This window comes from Megalobrama amblycephala, linkage group LG4, assembly GCF_018812025.1.
Source record: "Megalobrama amblycephala isolate DHTTF-2021 linkage group LG4, ASM1881202v1, whole genome shotgun sequence".
NCBI classification, from domain to species: domain Eukaryota; kingdom Metazoa; phylum Chordata; class Actinopteri; order Cypriniformes; family Xenocyprididae; genus Megalobrama; species Megalobrama amblycephala.
The window spans coordinates 52,624,704-52,639,277 of record NC_063047.1 but is presented as its reverse complement, the minus strand read 5'-3'; the positions used below and the strand labels follow the sequence as shown (position 1 = coordinate 52,639,277).

The window sequence follows — 14,574 nt, the reverse complement described above, 5'->3', positions numbered from 1 at the left end:
TCAGGAATGTAACCAAATTTTTGCTGTCATTTAGTAGCGGTCAGCTAGTTTGGAAATGTTGGTTTATGTATTTGATACACTTATTTTATTTATTTTTTTTTTTTTATTTTTTTTTAACCTTATATTATTATTATTAAGTTTTATAAAATTTGACTTAAAAAAAAGCATCACCAATTTGGGACAAAATTTGTGCCTTTTTCATGAAAAGTGGTATTAAAAATTGGAATACAAAATTCTGATTCTACAGGAGTATCATAAAACATATTCCAGTCATATTACTGTAGAATTAGATTCAGATTAAAGTGGTGTCAGGCTTTTGCTCTTCTCTGTATTTTATGTAGAGATCTAAATATTTTGGAAAGTTGGATTTAACACAAATTCTTTCATGAAGGGCATTAAAGGTGCAATATGTAATATTTTTGCAGTAAAATATCTAAAAACCATTAGGCCAGTGTTATATATTTTGTTCACTTGATTACGTAAAATATCCCAAATGTTTCCAACTATTTGTAAATTGTGAGAAAATTTTAATTTTAACCAAGGCTCCGGGACGTGTGAGGAGTCGCCTGTCAACGGCGTCATACCCGCGTTACCCTCGGTTTCCGGTTTTATTTTGTAGAAACCATGGAAACACCAAAGACGCTTTAATATATTATACGTTTTAATAGACAAGGGAACAACTGTTTTGATATATTTATGAACAGAAAATGAATTGTTATGTAGCTCAACATGTTTAGTCTTATTGTTTAAATCAATTTTCTTGATTTTTTTCAAGTACCATGCTTTACCATGCCTCAGAGAAAAACACTATTTTGTGAAGTAGCTAACATAGCATAATCAGATGCAGCTTTATTTTTAGTAAAAGTAATACAGCATTTTCTCCATCATACAATACGTTTTAAAATTAATTGCATGCCATTTATCAACACAAGACATCCAATATTTAATATGATATTCTAAAATCGATCTAGCTTACTGCAGTGTGTAACAGTGTCTCACAGCAGCCACCAAGCGAACGCACAGAGTAACGTTATAACATCATTTCAACACTCTCAAATGTATATAATATGATAAACAGCTGTGTTACCTCATACTCATGACCGGAAAAGTTGAAGCAGCGCCGGTGACTGTGGCATAATAAAAGTTCAGCTGCTCGTGAGGTGTGTGTTGTGCAATCGCTCCAGCGGCCTCGTTCAGCTCCCACAACACTCGGTCCTGCTCTGCTTCATACTACAGTAATGTTAATAATCCCATGAACATGATTTCTTCTCAACTCCAATCCCTATTCTTTTGCACCGTCCGTTGAGATGGAGACCACATGTCCCAAGATTCCACTCTAAAACTTGGCGTCATCAAGCTACGCCTTTGTTTTGAATAGGGCTCTAGCGACCTCTAGCAGACAAAATTATTACATATTGTACCTTTAATTGGTCATCATCATGAATTCATATACATGAGGCAGACATTTGCAGTCTGTTGAAATATTTCAATGAGACTCATGGGAAAGGTACATCATTAGAAAAACGACTCATTAGTCTAAGACAGGAGTCATTAGTCTAAACCTGAGTGGTGTTTACATTGCCACCTATTCATTTGTCTCCAGGCAATACTAGGTTAGGACATCCTCAAAGTACAAAGTGTTTCCAGGACACTGAGTCTGAAACATTTGGCAGTATCATTAAATCAGCTGAACTTCATAGTGCAGTTTGTTTGGCAGGCAATCTAGGACAAGATGTAGAAACCACTTGCTTCCTTACCAACTGTTTTTTATTGAAATAAATTCATTCAAGATATTAGGCAGTTGATTTTTTTTTTATTTGAGTAATACTCATTTATGTTTATTTATATATTTTGTAAAAACAATTGGAAAAGTGTTACTTCATGTACCATGGTATTTACATGATACTCCACAATCTGCATCTAAGAAAGCAATAATATTACCATGGTGTAAAAAAAAAAAAAAAAAAAAAAATCATGCTAACATCATGGTACTTTTTTTGCAAACAGGTTTAAATAGCAGTATCATTATGGATACCATGGTATTTTGAATTTTTCAATTTATTTTTTTAAATATTGGAAATATAACTGTGTTTGTGCTGAACCCAAATTGTCTTAGATAATCAGAATGTGGTGTTTCAGCCTCTCTGGACTGGGCACAGCACAGTGCGTAGGAGGGGGAACATTCATCGATCTGTGATGGGTGGGCCATGAATTGTTGCTGAATGCCCATAAATTGTTTGTCTCTCCGTAACAATGGCTGCCCCACACTACTATATCAGCCAGTCTGCACTTTCTAGACACTTGGAGAGACACGGGCCACAGTCCAACAGGAAATGGATGCTTATTTCCCTTAAAGGATTAGCTTCACTCACCCTCAAGCCATCCTAGGTGTATATGACTTTCCTCTGTCTGATGAACACAATCGGAGTTATATTAAAGCCCTAGAATTAAAAATTGAATTTGTATTGGCATAGTTAAATAACAAGATTTCAGTACATGGAAATGACATACAGTGAGTCTCAAACTCCATTGTTTTCCTCCTTCTTATACCTCCTTCTTATATAAATCTCATTTGTTTAAAAGACCTCAGAGGAACAAGCGAATCTCAACATAACACCGACTGTTACGTAACAGTCTGGGTGTACGCCCCCAATATTTGCATATGCCAGCTCCTGTTCAAAGGGCAGGACGTCTGGATCTGTGCACAGCTGAATCATCAGACTAGGTAAGCAAGCAAGAACAATAGCGAAAAATGGCAGATAGAGCGATAATAACTGACATGATCCATGATAACATGATATTTTTAGTGATATTTGTAAATTGTCTTTCTAAATGTTTCGTTAGCATGTTGCTAATGTACTATTAAATGTGGTTAAAGTTACCATTGTTTCTTATTGTATTCACGGAGACAAGAGCCATCATTATTTTCATTGTTAAACACTTGCAGTCTGTATAATGCATAAACACAACTTCATTCTTTATAAATCTCTCCAACAGTGTAGCATTAGCCATTAGCCACGGATCACAGCCGCAAATGCATTCAGAATCAAATGTAAACATCCAAATAAATACAATACTCACATAATCCGACGCATGTATGCGGTATGCATGATGAACATCTTGTAAAGATCCATTTTGAGGGTTATATTAGCAGTGTAAACTTTGTTTATGCACTGTTTAAGGCAAGCGCGAGCTCCATGGGCAGGGAGCATGAGCATTTAAAGGGGCCGCAACATGAACCGGCGCATTTCTAATTATGCCCCAAAAAAATTAATTAAAAAAAATCTATGGGGTATTTTGAGCTGAAACTTCACAGACACATTCAGGGGACACCTTAGACTTTTATTACATCTTGTAAAAAAACGTTCGATGGCACCTTTAATAAATGAACAGGACCAACGAGGTGAAGCTCAAGAAAGTGCATCCATCCATCATAAACATACTCCACATGGGTCAGGGGGGTTATAATAAAGGCCTTCTGAAGCAAAGCAATGCATTTTTGTTAGAAAAATATACATATTTAACAACTTATGAAGTAAAATATCTAGCTTCCGCCAGACCACCTTCCGTATTAAACTTACAGAAAAAGCATAACTGACGTTACGTTAGTTACGCTTTTTTCATAATTTGAATACGGAAGGTGTAGGACGTAGCATAAGCAGCTTGAACTGCGAGAGGCGTTACACTTTCTTCATAAGTTGAATACAGAAGGCGGTCTGGCAGAAGCTAGGCATTTTACTTTATAACTTGTTAAATGTGGATATTTTTCTTACACAAACGCATCGCTTCTCTTCAGAAGGCCTTTATAACCCCCCAGAGCTGTGTGGAGTACATTTATGATGGATGAATGCACTTTCTTGAATTTCAAACTTGTTGGTCCCGTTCACTGCCATTATAAAGCTTGGATCAGGATATTTATTAATATAACTCCGATTGTGTTCATCAGAAAGAAGAAAGTCATATATACACCTAGTATGGCTTGAGGGTGAGTAAAGCTGGGGGTAATTTTCATTTGAAAGTGAACTAATCCTTTAAGGGAGCATGAATATATAAATGCCTTGGACATGTTGTATAGTAAAACAATATTCTTCCACTGAATTAAAAAATGTATGCTACAAAAATATTGTTTTGTTTTTCAGAAAGTAAAAATTACATTTGGGTGAAAATGAATAAGGCCTAATTATAAAGCTCCTGTGAGGTTTCATGGCAGATGCTGAGCAATTGCAATCAAGGTGTCTAATTTGAGGAACGGAAACCCAGCTCATGAACGTATTACAGCACAACACCCGTATATGGAGCTGGTACAGCTTGCGGAAGCAAGACAAATGAATTTTGCCATCCGCACAGCTGAGCGTGATGCTTATCTCCAGGCACTTAAAGATAAATTCAGTTAATGCAATTAATCTTGGAATAAAAGAATCATGCATCTGTGCTGACGGGGGTAATATATCTGTTGATGTGATTACTTACCGGACAGCGCTGAGGCACAACATTACAAATGAACCCAGATTTTTAAATTTTCTGGAAAAATGCGAGTGGTTCTTGCCTGTGCAAAAATCACTGCCAAGATGCTAGTGGTTTCCAGGGGATTGCTAGTAACATGGTAGTACAGGTACTTCTGAGAATACCATAGCACCATGGTTCTTTTTAGGACTTTTTGTATGTGTATGCTATTGCTGAGGTATTATGTGTGTTTTTAGCAATTTCTGTGTGGTTGTTAGGGTGTTCTGGATGGTTGTTAGAGCGATGCTAGCATATTATAGTTAGTTTACTGGTCTAAAGGGCCCACTCCAAATCTTTGTGATATTCTGGTCTCTATATGTGGCCCGGGTGGTCCCTTCATCCATGTAATTGGATTGGTTTTTTTCTTTTTCTTTTTCTTTTTTTTTTTTATGATCTGCTAGGTGAAAACTGTAAGTCTGATCTTAAACATTTTGCATAAATAATTGTGGACTTAGGGTTATGGTTTTATTTATTTTTTTTAAATCTGTAGCCCTAAGTATAAGCAATAGGGATGTTAAAGGGATAGATCAGCTAAAAATAAAAATTTGAAACATAAAAAAATATATTTAAAAAAATGTTTACACTATTTTGGTCTATATAATGAAAGTCAGTGCGGTCCAAAACAAAATCATTGAACCAGTATTATTTTAGTATTATTTATATACTATGACAGTATTTATTAGTATTTTGAATGTGCTAAACAAATATTTATTCCTTTTAATTTTAGTTTGTAAGTTTTAGTAATTTTTCTATGTGCTTTATCATTATTATTATTTTTAAAAAATATATATATTTTCTGTATAGCTTGTATTATTTTTTTCACTTTTAGTTTTAGAAAACTTATTTTATTTCAATTGCCAAAAACTATTTTAAAAGGTGCCCTAGAATTAAAAATTGAATTTATATTGGCATAGTTAAATAACAAGAGTTCAGTACATGGAAATGACATATAGTGAGTCTCAAACTCCATTGTTTCCTCCTTCTTATATAAATCTCATTTGTTTAAAAGACCTCCGAAGAACAGGCGAATCTCAACATAACACCGACTGTTACGTAACAGTCGGGGTGTACGCCCCCAATATTTGCATATGCCAGCTCATGTTCAAAGCATTAGACAAGGGCAGGACGCCTGGATGTGCACAGCTGAATCATCAGACTAGGTAAGCAAGCAAGAACAATAGCGAAAAATGGCAGATGGAGCGATAATAACTGACATGATCCATGATAACATGATATTTTTAGTGATATTTGTAAATTGTCTTTCTAAATGTTTCGTTAGCATGTTGCTAATGTAAGTTACTGTTAAATGTGGTTAAAGTTACCATTGTTTCTTATTGTATTCACAGAGACAAGAGCCGTCGCTTTTTTCATTTTTAAACACTTGCAGTCTGTATAATTCATAAACACAACTTCTTTATAAATCTCTCCAACAGTGTAGCATTAGCCGTTAGCCACGGATCACAGCCTCAGACTCATTCAGAATCAAATGTAAACATCCAAATAAATACAATACTCACATAATCCGACGCATACATGCAGTATGCATGACGAACACTTTGTAAAGATCCATTTTGAGGGTTATATTAGCAGTGTAAACTTTGTTTATGCACTGTTTAAGGCAAGCACGAGCTCCGTGGGTGGGGAGCGTGAGCATTTAAAGGGGCCGCAACATGAACCGGCACATTTCTAATTATGCCCCAAAATAGGCAGTTAAAAAAAAAGAATTAAAAAAAAATCTATGGGGTATTTTGAGCTGAAACTTCACAGACACATTCAGGGGACACCTTAGACTTATATTACATCTTGTAAAAAAAAACGTTCGATGGCACCTTTAATAGTTAAAATTTTAGTTTAACAACACTGCATTACAATTTGCAACAGTGTACGTGATTAAGTACAGTACAACATGTTCCTTTATTAATGCTGGAACAACATTCCAATCACACAATCAGATTTGAAGGACAAGTTTATAGTTTATGTCAAGTTTATGCTTACATCCAGGGTTGGGTACATCAGTGTTATTCACCTATCATTTCCCTCTGATTTGGTAGTTATGGGTAGAGTTAGGTTTAGGGGAAGGGATAGGGTTAGGACTAAATTTTCAATAATGTTTTCCTGTCTTGTCAAAATCACAATGACCACATTGAAACCCATTGACTTGCATTCATTTTATAAACAAAAAATACTGAGATAAATATCTTATTTTGTGTGCGACAGAATAAAGAAATGCATATGTTTGGAATAATGTGAGGGTTAGTAAATGACAATAGAATTTTTATTTCAGTGTGAACTATTCCTTTAGTAATATATGCTTTAGATCAGGCTCTAAGATGGATGTCAAGCAAAGAATGCCATGAATAGAGGTGTCTAAGAAGTTCATACATTAGCATTATCAGCTCACAGTTGGCCAATCCTTTTGGAGTGCATGGGCATAGATGATGGACTCTTGTAAATGGGGCCAGATGCAAACCGCCCAGGTCCTGAAGAAAGCAGAGCGAGCTGAATAATGAAGCCTACCACACTCCCCAGAGAGCTACTCTTCCTCCCTCTCACACTCACACTCACTCTCTCTCTCAGTCTCTGCTGTGATTATATAATGCTCGGAAAGTAGAAAACAGAAACAGGAGCAGCTTGTGTAACATACACTTCCACACTGACTCAGCTGTGCATTAAGTGCACAGGACAGCTACTCTTAAGAATCCATGTGATGGATGTGGTTACAATGAGAGAGCCACATCCAAAACATTAGTTATACGCTATGAGCACTATAGCGTTAGATCAAGATTACATTAATTCACACAATATATTTTATGATTGAAAAACCTTTTGCATGGACTTATTTGAAATTCACCTGTAGGCCATAATGCAATTGAATTTAGTGGATGAAATTAAGCAATAAGGTTTGAGTGGTTTTGTATATATTTGTATATTGTAATATAGTCCTGGCTATGTGGTGTATTTTAGACCAAAGTCCCTTTAAGACAAGGCATTTCACTCGGCGGCCATCTTTGAAACACCTCTCGGGCATGCAAGTGCAGCTCCTATCTCTTTGAATGGGGAAACATCAAATTCTCCAAAGCTGTTCACCAAGCTTTCGATTAAATTTCATATTTGAAATCACCAATGAAATCTGACAACAACTGTCTCATAAATTTAGTATTGAATCATGACAAAAACAGCATTTTTCAGGCTGGATCAAGCTAATTCCTATATCTCTATAGGAAGTGCACGTCTGACTGTTTCTATAGGAACCGGAGCTACCAATTGGTGATTGCCTCTTATTTAGAAGGCCGGACTTATTACAGCATATTGCGCATTGCACTTTCTCCCATTCCTAATAATACGAGTGCACCGTCTTTCTATATATAAAGTATTTGTTTTAGACTAACTGGAATGATGTACTGAACAATCGGCAACCACCTTGAGTGTAAAGCAAATTGTGATTGGTTAGAGCAAGAGCGTGCTATGATTGGTCAGCGCAAGTGGCTGTTATCTGATTGACTTAAGTAGACGGTGGGTGGAATCCACTTATTTGTGGATTTGTCTGCACTTTGTGATGCTAGAAATGTTTTAAAATCCACAAATGCATGCGGGGATCTATGCACAAGAAGCAGTTTATTTGTGAACTTATTTGTGAATTTTATTCATTTTTTTAAACCTCTTTACATTTATTTGTGGATCTTATTCTACTTATTTGTGAATTTGATTAATTTTTGTGAATCTCTTTACATTTATTTGTGAATCTCAATCTATTTATTTGGAATAATGCAACAATTCTAACCCCATATAATTGTGTGTACATATCCATATTTTGTAAATGATCTAAAAATGACAGTCATGTCAGACACATTGACACATGGTGCTGTAGTGTGCTAGTCCGTGGATCAAGTACCCCTGAGAGTAATCAGGCTATATCATCACCTTATATGTGTTTCATAACGATCTGTCATAACTGGTGGATGCAGTTGTTTTGCCCTGTGTGTATCTCCCATTCACAATGTGATATTATTAACATAATGAGTATTGGTTGAGTTTGAGCCGTTAATAGTGATGGAGGTTTATGACGGGAAAGGCTCCCATCTGCTGGCCTGTTAGCTTTCAAAAGGAGTGCATTAGAGTTCATTCTTTCAACAGGTCATTTCATCTCCTTTTTCCCGGAACAGGATGTGGAAGTTAAGTGGATTCTGAACTAGTCTCAGCCCCTGACGCACCCATGGACAGTTGTACACAAAAATAGCAAGCACTTTCTTTAAACAGCAAGCTCATATCTGATTGGCTGGCATTTTGCAGTTTTCAGAAGTCAGAGTGCGCAAGTTTTTATATATAAGAATACATTTTACAATACAAATTACTTAAATAATTTACTGAACATAATGTTTTGAACACTTAATTACATGTTATTTGCAATTAAAATAAAATGTATTATACTTTAAATTTATATTAAAAGCAATGAACTGAACTTTAGAGTGATTTTTTTCAGCCACTTATGTAGGGCTTAAGTATGTCTTTATCCCCTGGTTCCTGGCTTTATCTAAGCCCTGTCTCTGAAATCAGGCCTATATAAAACTTCATAATTAATTCTATTTTCTAGTATTATATTGTTCATAATTAATAATATTGTTAAAGTGTACTGCCAAATGTACTGTCATGCATTTATAGTAAACTAAAATATAGTTTGTCATTTTTGTTGAATATGTATGTCTTGTAATTTAAGTCGACCTGCACTCAATAATTTTATTCCTTAAAGCTCATCGTTGATAATCAAAATGGCATATTTTAAAAAAATCCTGTGAAAATAATTTCTTCATGCCTTATAATAACTTGAATGTAACTATACACCTTTGCTTCATTTAGTATACGCGATTCCATGAATATGAAAATTAGTCTTCTCAATCACACCCGCTCGGACACCTGATCCAACTGTAGTAAACGCTACACAATGACAAGTGGAAACATTGATTTAATAAAGCAAGAGCACCCTCAGTTGATAAATATCATATTGACTAAACAGATGTGGCAAAAACTCAGTTTCCTTATTTGTGTTTACGCTCTGGAGAACATCAAATGTTTCTTTTTACTTGTTTTTGCAGCAGTGAGCAATGTAGCCAATCACAGTCATGTTTGTTGATCTCTTGAACGCAATGGCTAATCAGGGAGTTTAATTTAGTCAGAATCCACTCTCCAGTCAAAACGCCAGAGTTTTTGTTCAGTGCTGAGTTCTGCACGCTCGCGAATCCTCTCATTAATAAAGTGTAGACCAGTGGTTTTCAACCTGTGGGCTGCAAATAAACCGCAGATGTGCGCTCTCAAATCACTGATTGATATAACACCGTATTTCTGCATGAACACAGTTCATATGTTCGCGTAGTTGTCAAAATGTATGCACTGTGAGTGTTTTATAACAGATGCTCGCCAAACAAGCGTGTTTTGGAGAAGTTTGAGAAGATCAGTTGTGTTATATATGTTTAATAATTTTGAATGGATCTGCACAGGATATAAAATTCAGTCCTTTGGCATCTCCCTGTGGTCTTGTCTGGTATGGCAGGTTGACTTATGCTTATTTGTTTAAAGGGATAGTTCACCCAAAAATGAAAATTTGATGTTTATCTGCTTACCCCCAGGGCATCCAAGATGTAGATGACTTTTTTTCTTCAGTCGAACGCAAATTATGATTTTTAACTGCAACCGCTGCCGTCTGTCAGTCAAATAATAGCAGTGATTGGGAACTTGAACAATAAGAGTCGAAAAAACTTCCATAGACAAATCCAAATTAAACCCTGCGGCTCGTGACGGCACATTGATGTCCTAAGACACGAAACGATCGGTTTGTGCGAGACACCGAACAGTATTTATATCATTTTTTACCTCTAATACACCACTATGTCCAACTTCGTTCAGCTTCCGGCTAGTGAGGTCTGATCGCGCTCTGACAACGGAAGTGATGTCTTGCGCTCATTGAAGTATATGGGCGAGACATAACTTCCGTCTTCAGAACGCGTTTTTTGACCTCACTAACAGGAAGCTGAACGAAGTTGGACATAGTGGTGTATTAGAGGTAAAAATTATATAAATAACGTTCGGTTTCTCGCACAAACCGATCGTTTCGTGTCTTAGGACATTAATGTGTCATCACGAGCCGCAGGTTTTAATTTTGATTTGTCTAAGCAAGTTTTATTTACTGTTATAGTTGAAGTTCCCATCTACTGCTATTATTTGACTGACAGACGGCAGCGGTTGCAGTTAAAAATCATAATTTGCGTTCGACTGAAGAAAAAAAGTCACCTACATCTTGGATGCACTGGGGGTAAGCAGATAAACATCAAATTTTCATTTTTGGGTGAACTATCCCTTTAAGTTACTGTATAGCTGAGCAGAGTAGGTGCTTTTAAGTTGTACAGAGTGTCTGGAAAGTATGTTTGCAAAAAAGAACTCTGAAGTTTTAAATCTATCCTGAGTTTCTTCTTTAAAGAAATAATAACATGGGGTTGAAAAGTAATAACACTACAATACAAATGTTTTTGTGATTTAAAAAAAGGGGGAGGGGGGGGGGCAGCATTGATTCGGAGAGGAGGGGGGCCTTGGCGTAAAAAAAGGTTTGGAACCACTGGTGTAGACACAATATAAATAAGAGATTCATTGTGCAGACAACTTAATTGATTATAACGGAACTTTGTGTGTAACGCCACACCAGCAGAGGGAGGCCTTGCCTGAGTATTGACTGTGTACTGCTCCCTCTGCTTCTACTTGCATTTCTTGTTTGAACAGTATTTAGGAAGAGTCTGTGTTTGCACATTGCACAGTATTGCCAGTTCATCTGCCTTACCAAGCGTTTCCATTGTTTTCTGCCTGATTGTCTTGTGTATGATTCTGCCTGATTTTCTGATTTACGTCTGTTGGATTATCCCTTTGCATTGGTTGCCTGATTTGGACTGATGACTGTGTTTGGACCTTTTTCCTGTTTATCCACCTCTGCTTTTTGGATTACCCTTGTGTATGTCACCAGGTTGGACTGCTATTGCGGTTTTGACCTATTGCCTGGCTTAACGTTTCTGTCTCTTAAACCTGCTACTAATAAACACCCGGAATCGAATTCTAATGCTGCCTCAGCCTCGTCGTTACAGAATACTTCACCTCCACTGAATCCAGCGGAAGTTTCAATATTGCAAGCAGCTTTCGCCTATCAAACTGAGGTGTTAAAGGGCTACCAAGATCATTTTGCTAAGCTCCAGTCTGTCAACAAACACCTGACTCATTACATCCAGTCTTTTCCATCGGCCACGCCAAAGACGGTAAGCTTTGCGTTACCAGATAAATTTGATGGATGTGCAGAGCAGTGTAGAGGCTTTATTTGACACATAAGGATTTACTTTGATAACCAGGAAGACAAGTTTGTGTCAGAAGAAAAGAAATGCACTTTTATGATGATGTTATTATCTGGCAAAGCTCTAGACTGGGCTGTACGATTTGTATGATTTAGAACATCTTTTGATTATTTCATCCAACAACTGCACAAAGTGTTTGAATATCCCGCTGAGGGCAAGGATATCTCAATGCAAATTCTACAAATGTCACAGGGTAACCGTACTGCTGCTGATTATGCCATCTTGTTCAGAATGCTCGCTGCTCAAAGTGGATGGAATGTTATTTCACTAAAAGCTGTTTCAACGGAGCCTCAACCCTGATCTGCAAACAGAGCTGGCTTGTAAAGGAGAAAATCGATCATTTTCAGACTTTGTGTCAGCTCTGGCCATCCAGGTATATCTCACACTCTTCACTTACTGCAGAACTCATTCTGGTGGCCCTCTATGACCAAGGATGTCACTAGTTACGTCAGAGCCTGCCAAGTCTGTGTCCAATCTAAGACCCCCAAAGAGTTACCTTCAGGTCTCCTCCAACCACTACCAATCCCACAACCACCTTGGTCCCATCTTTCCATTGACTTCGTAACCGATCTACCACTCTCCAATGGCTTCACTGCTATGCTAGTCATATCTGACCACTTCTCCAAGTCCTGTCGTTTGGTCCCTCTAAAAGGTCTCCCCACAGCCATGGAAACTGCTCAAGCACTATTTCATCATGTCTTTCGAATTTATGGGATACCTGATGATATTGTCAGCGATAGAGGCACTCAGTTCATGTCCCAAGTTTGGAAAGCTTTCTGTAAACATCTGGACATGTCAGGATACCACCCTCAGTCAAATGGACAAGTCGAACGATTAAACCAAGAAATTGGCAGATATCTTCGATCATACTGTAGCCGAGAACAACACAGAATACGCACAACATTTACTAACTCATTCCTCAACTCGCCTGACCCCCTTCCACTGCTTCCTTGGGTATCAGCCTCCTTTGTTCCTGTGGTCTGGCGAACCCTCATCAGTCCCTGCAGTGGACGATTGGATCCGGCATAGTGAGAGGGTGTGGGACAGCGCACTTGTCCGTCTTCAGAGAGCTGTGAGAGTATAGGAACTCCAGGCCAACAGACGACGTTGCCCACATCCTCCCTACCAACCAAGACAACGGGTCTGGCTTTCTACGAGGGACCTCAAGCTGCGGCTACCCAGCAGGAAGCTCAGTCCAAGGTATGTTGGTCCTTTCAAAATTCTAAAAAGAATAAATTAGGTCACTGTGACGAGCAGGGCGGGCAAGAGCCGTGAGGGAACGGCGCGAGGCCGGTGACGCAAGTGATAATGAGCATCACCTGCGAGGCGCGCTGGCCTTGAGTCTCTCACAGAGGAGGCATAAAAGGAGGAGCGACAACAGTGAAGGACGAGAGAGGACCAGGCCTGGACTTTATTTTATGTTTTATTATGTTTGTGTGGCCGGCAGATGTCCGCGAGGGTCTGCCGGCATTACTTTCGTTTTGTTCTTTGTTTATTTTGGAATTAAAGTTATGTTGAATGTTCGCCGGTTCCCGCCTCCTCCTTCCCGTATCTACGAACTGTGTTACAGTCACATACCAGTTAGAGCTTCCTGCTAACTATCGTATCTCTCCATCCTTTCATGTTTCCCTCCTCAAACTGGTCCACCCGCTGACCCCGACGCTGAGGCTCGAGAGCCGCCACCTCCACTGAACATTGATGGAACTCCAGCTTACAAGGTGAATGAGTTACTGGACTCAAGACGGAAAGGGGGTCAGCTCCAATGCTTGGTGGACTGGGAGGGCTACGGACATGAGGAGAGATCGTGGGTAGCCACCCACGATACTCTGGACCCTTCTCTCATTGAGGATTTTCATCCTGCCAGACCCGATCGACCAGTGCCACGACCACGGGGACGTCCGCGTCAAGCGTCAGGAGGCGCTCCTAGAGGAGGGGGTTCTGTAATGCCACACCAGCAGAAGGTGCCCTCGCCTGAGTATTGACTGTGTACTGCTCCCTCTGCTTCTACTTGTATTTCCTGTTTGAACAGTATTTAGGAAGAGACTGTGTTTGCACATTGCGAATTATTGCCAGTTCATCAGCCTTACTGAGCGTTTCCATTGTTTTCTGCCTGATTGTCTTGTGTATGATTCTGCCTGATTTTCCAATTTACATCTGTTGGATTATCCCTTTTTTTTAATTTAGTTGTAAGATGCATTTTCTAAAATTAGCTCTCACTCATGGACAACTCCTCTGTCTAATCACCTTGCAATACAATGCCTTTAATCCTGTGCAAGTGCATAATCAAACAATGCTAAACAGCCCAGTTGGAGTTAATGGGATGGAAATCCCTGTAGCATCTCATTCCAAGGATTGAATGCTACAATAGAATGAGGTTGACTTCATTAATAGAGACAGAGTGATTTATCAGGACTTGTTAAATTCTTAACAAATCATTTATTGTGTGATGAAGATAAGATGATTTTGCACAAAGTTGAAACTAATTGTGCTCTCAAAACCTCTTCTCAAGAACAACTTTTCACACTTGAGATTTTTTACCTTGGGTTAACATAATCCTGGATTATCTTGTTCTATCGATACTGTGTTAAATAAAAGTCAGTGACATAATGAATTTTTACCTTATTCAACTCTCAAAACAAACAAACAAACAAACAAAAAAATCAGGTAAATAGCTCATTATGGAATGCAA

At 38.1% G+C, this 14,574-nt stretch overlaps 1 protein-coding gene across 1 annotated transcript in view; it reads left to right on the top strand.

Annotated features, from left to right (window-relative positions):
• camk4 (calcium/calmodulin-dependent protein kinase IV) overlaps positions 1-14,574 on the top strand; it is a 61,010-nt gene that overhangs the window by 1,181 nt on the left and 45,255 nt on the right. The gene's annotated exons all lie outside the window — the stretch shown is intronic.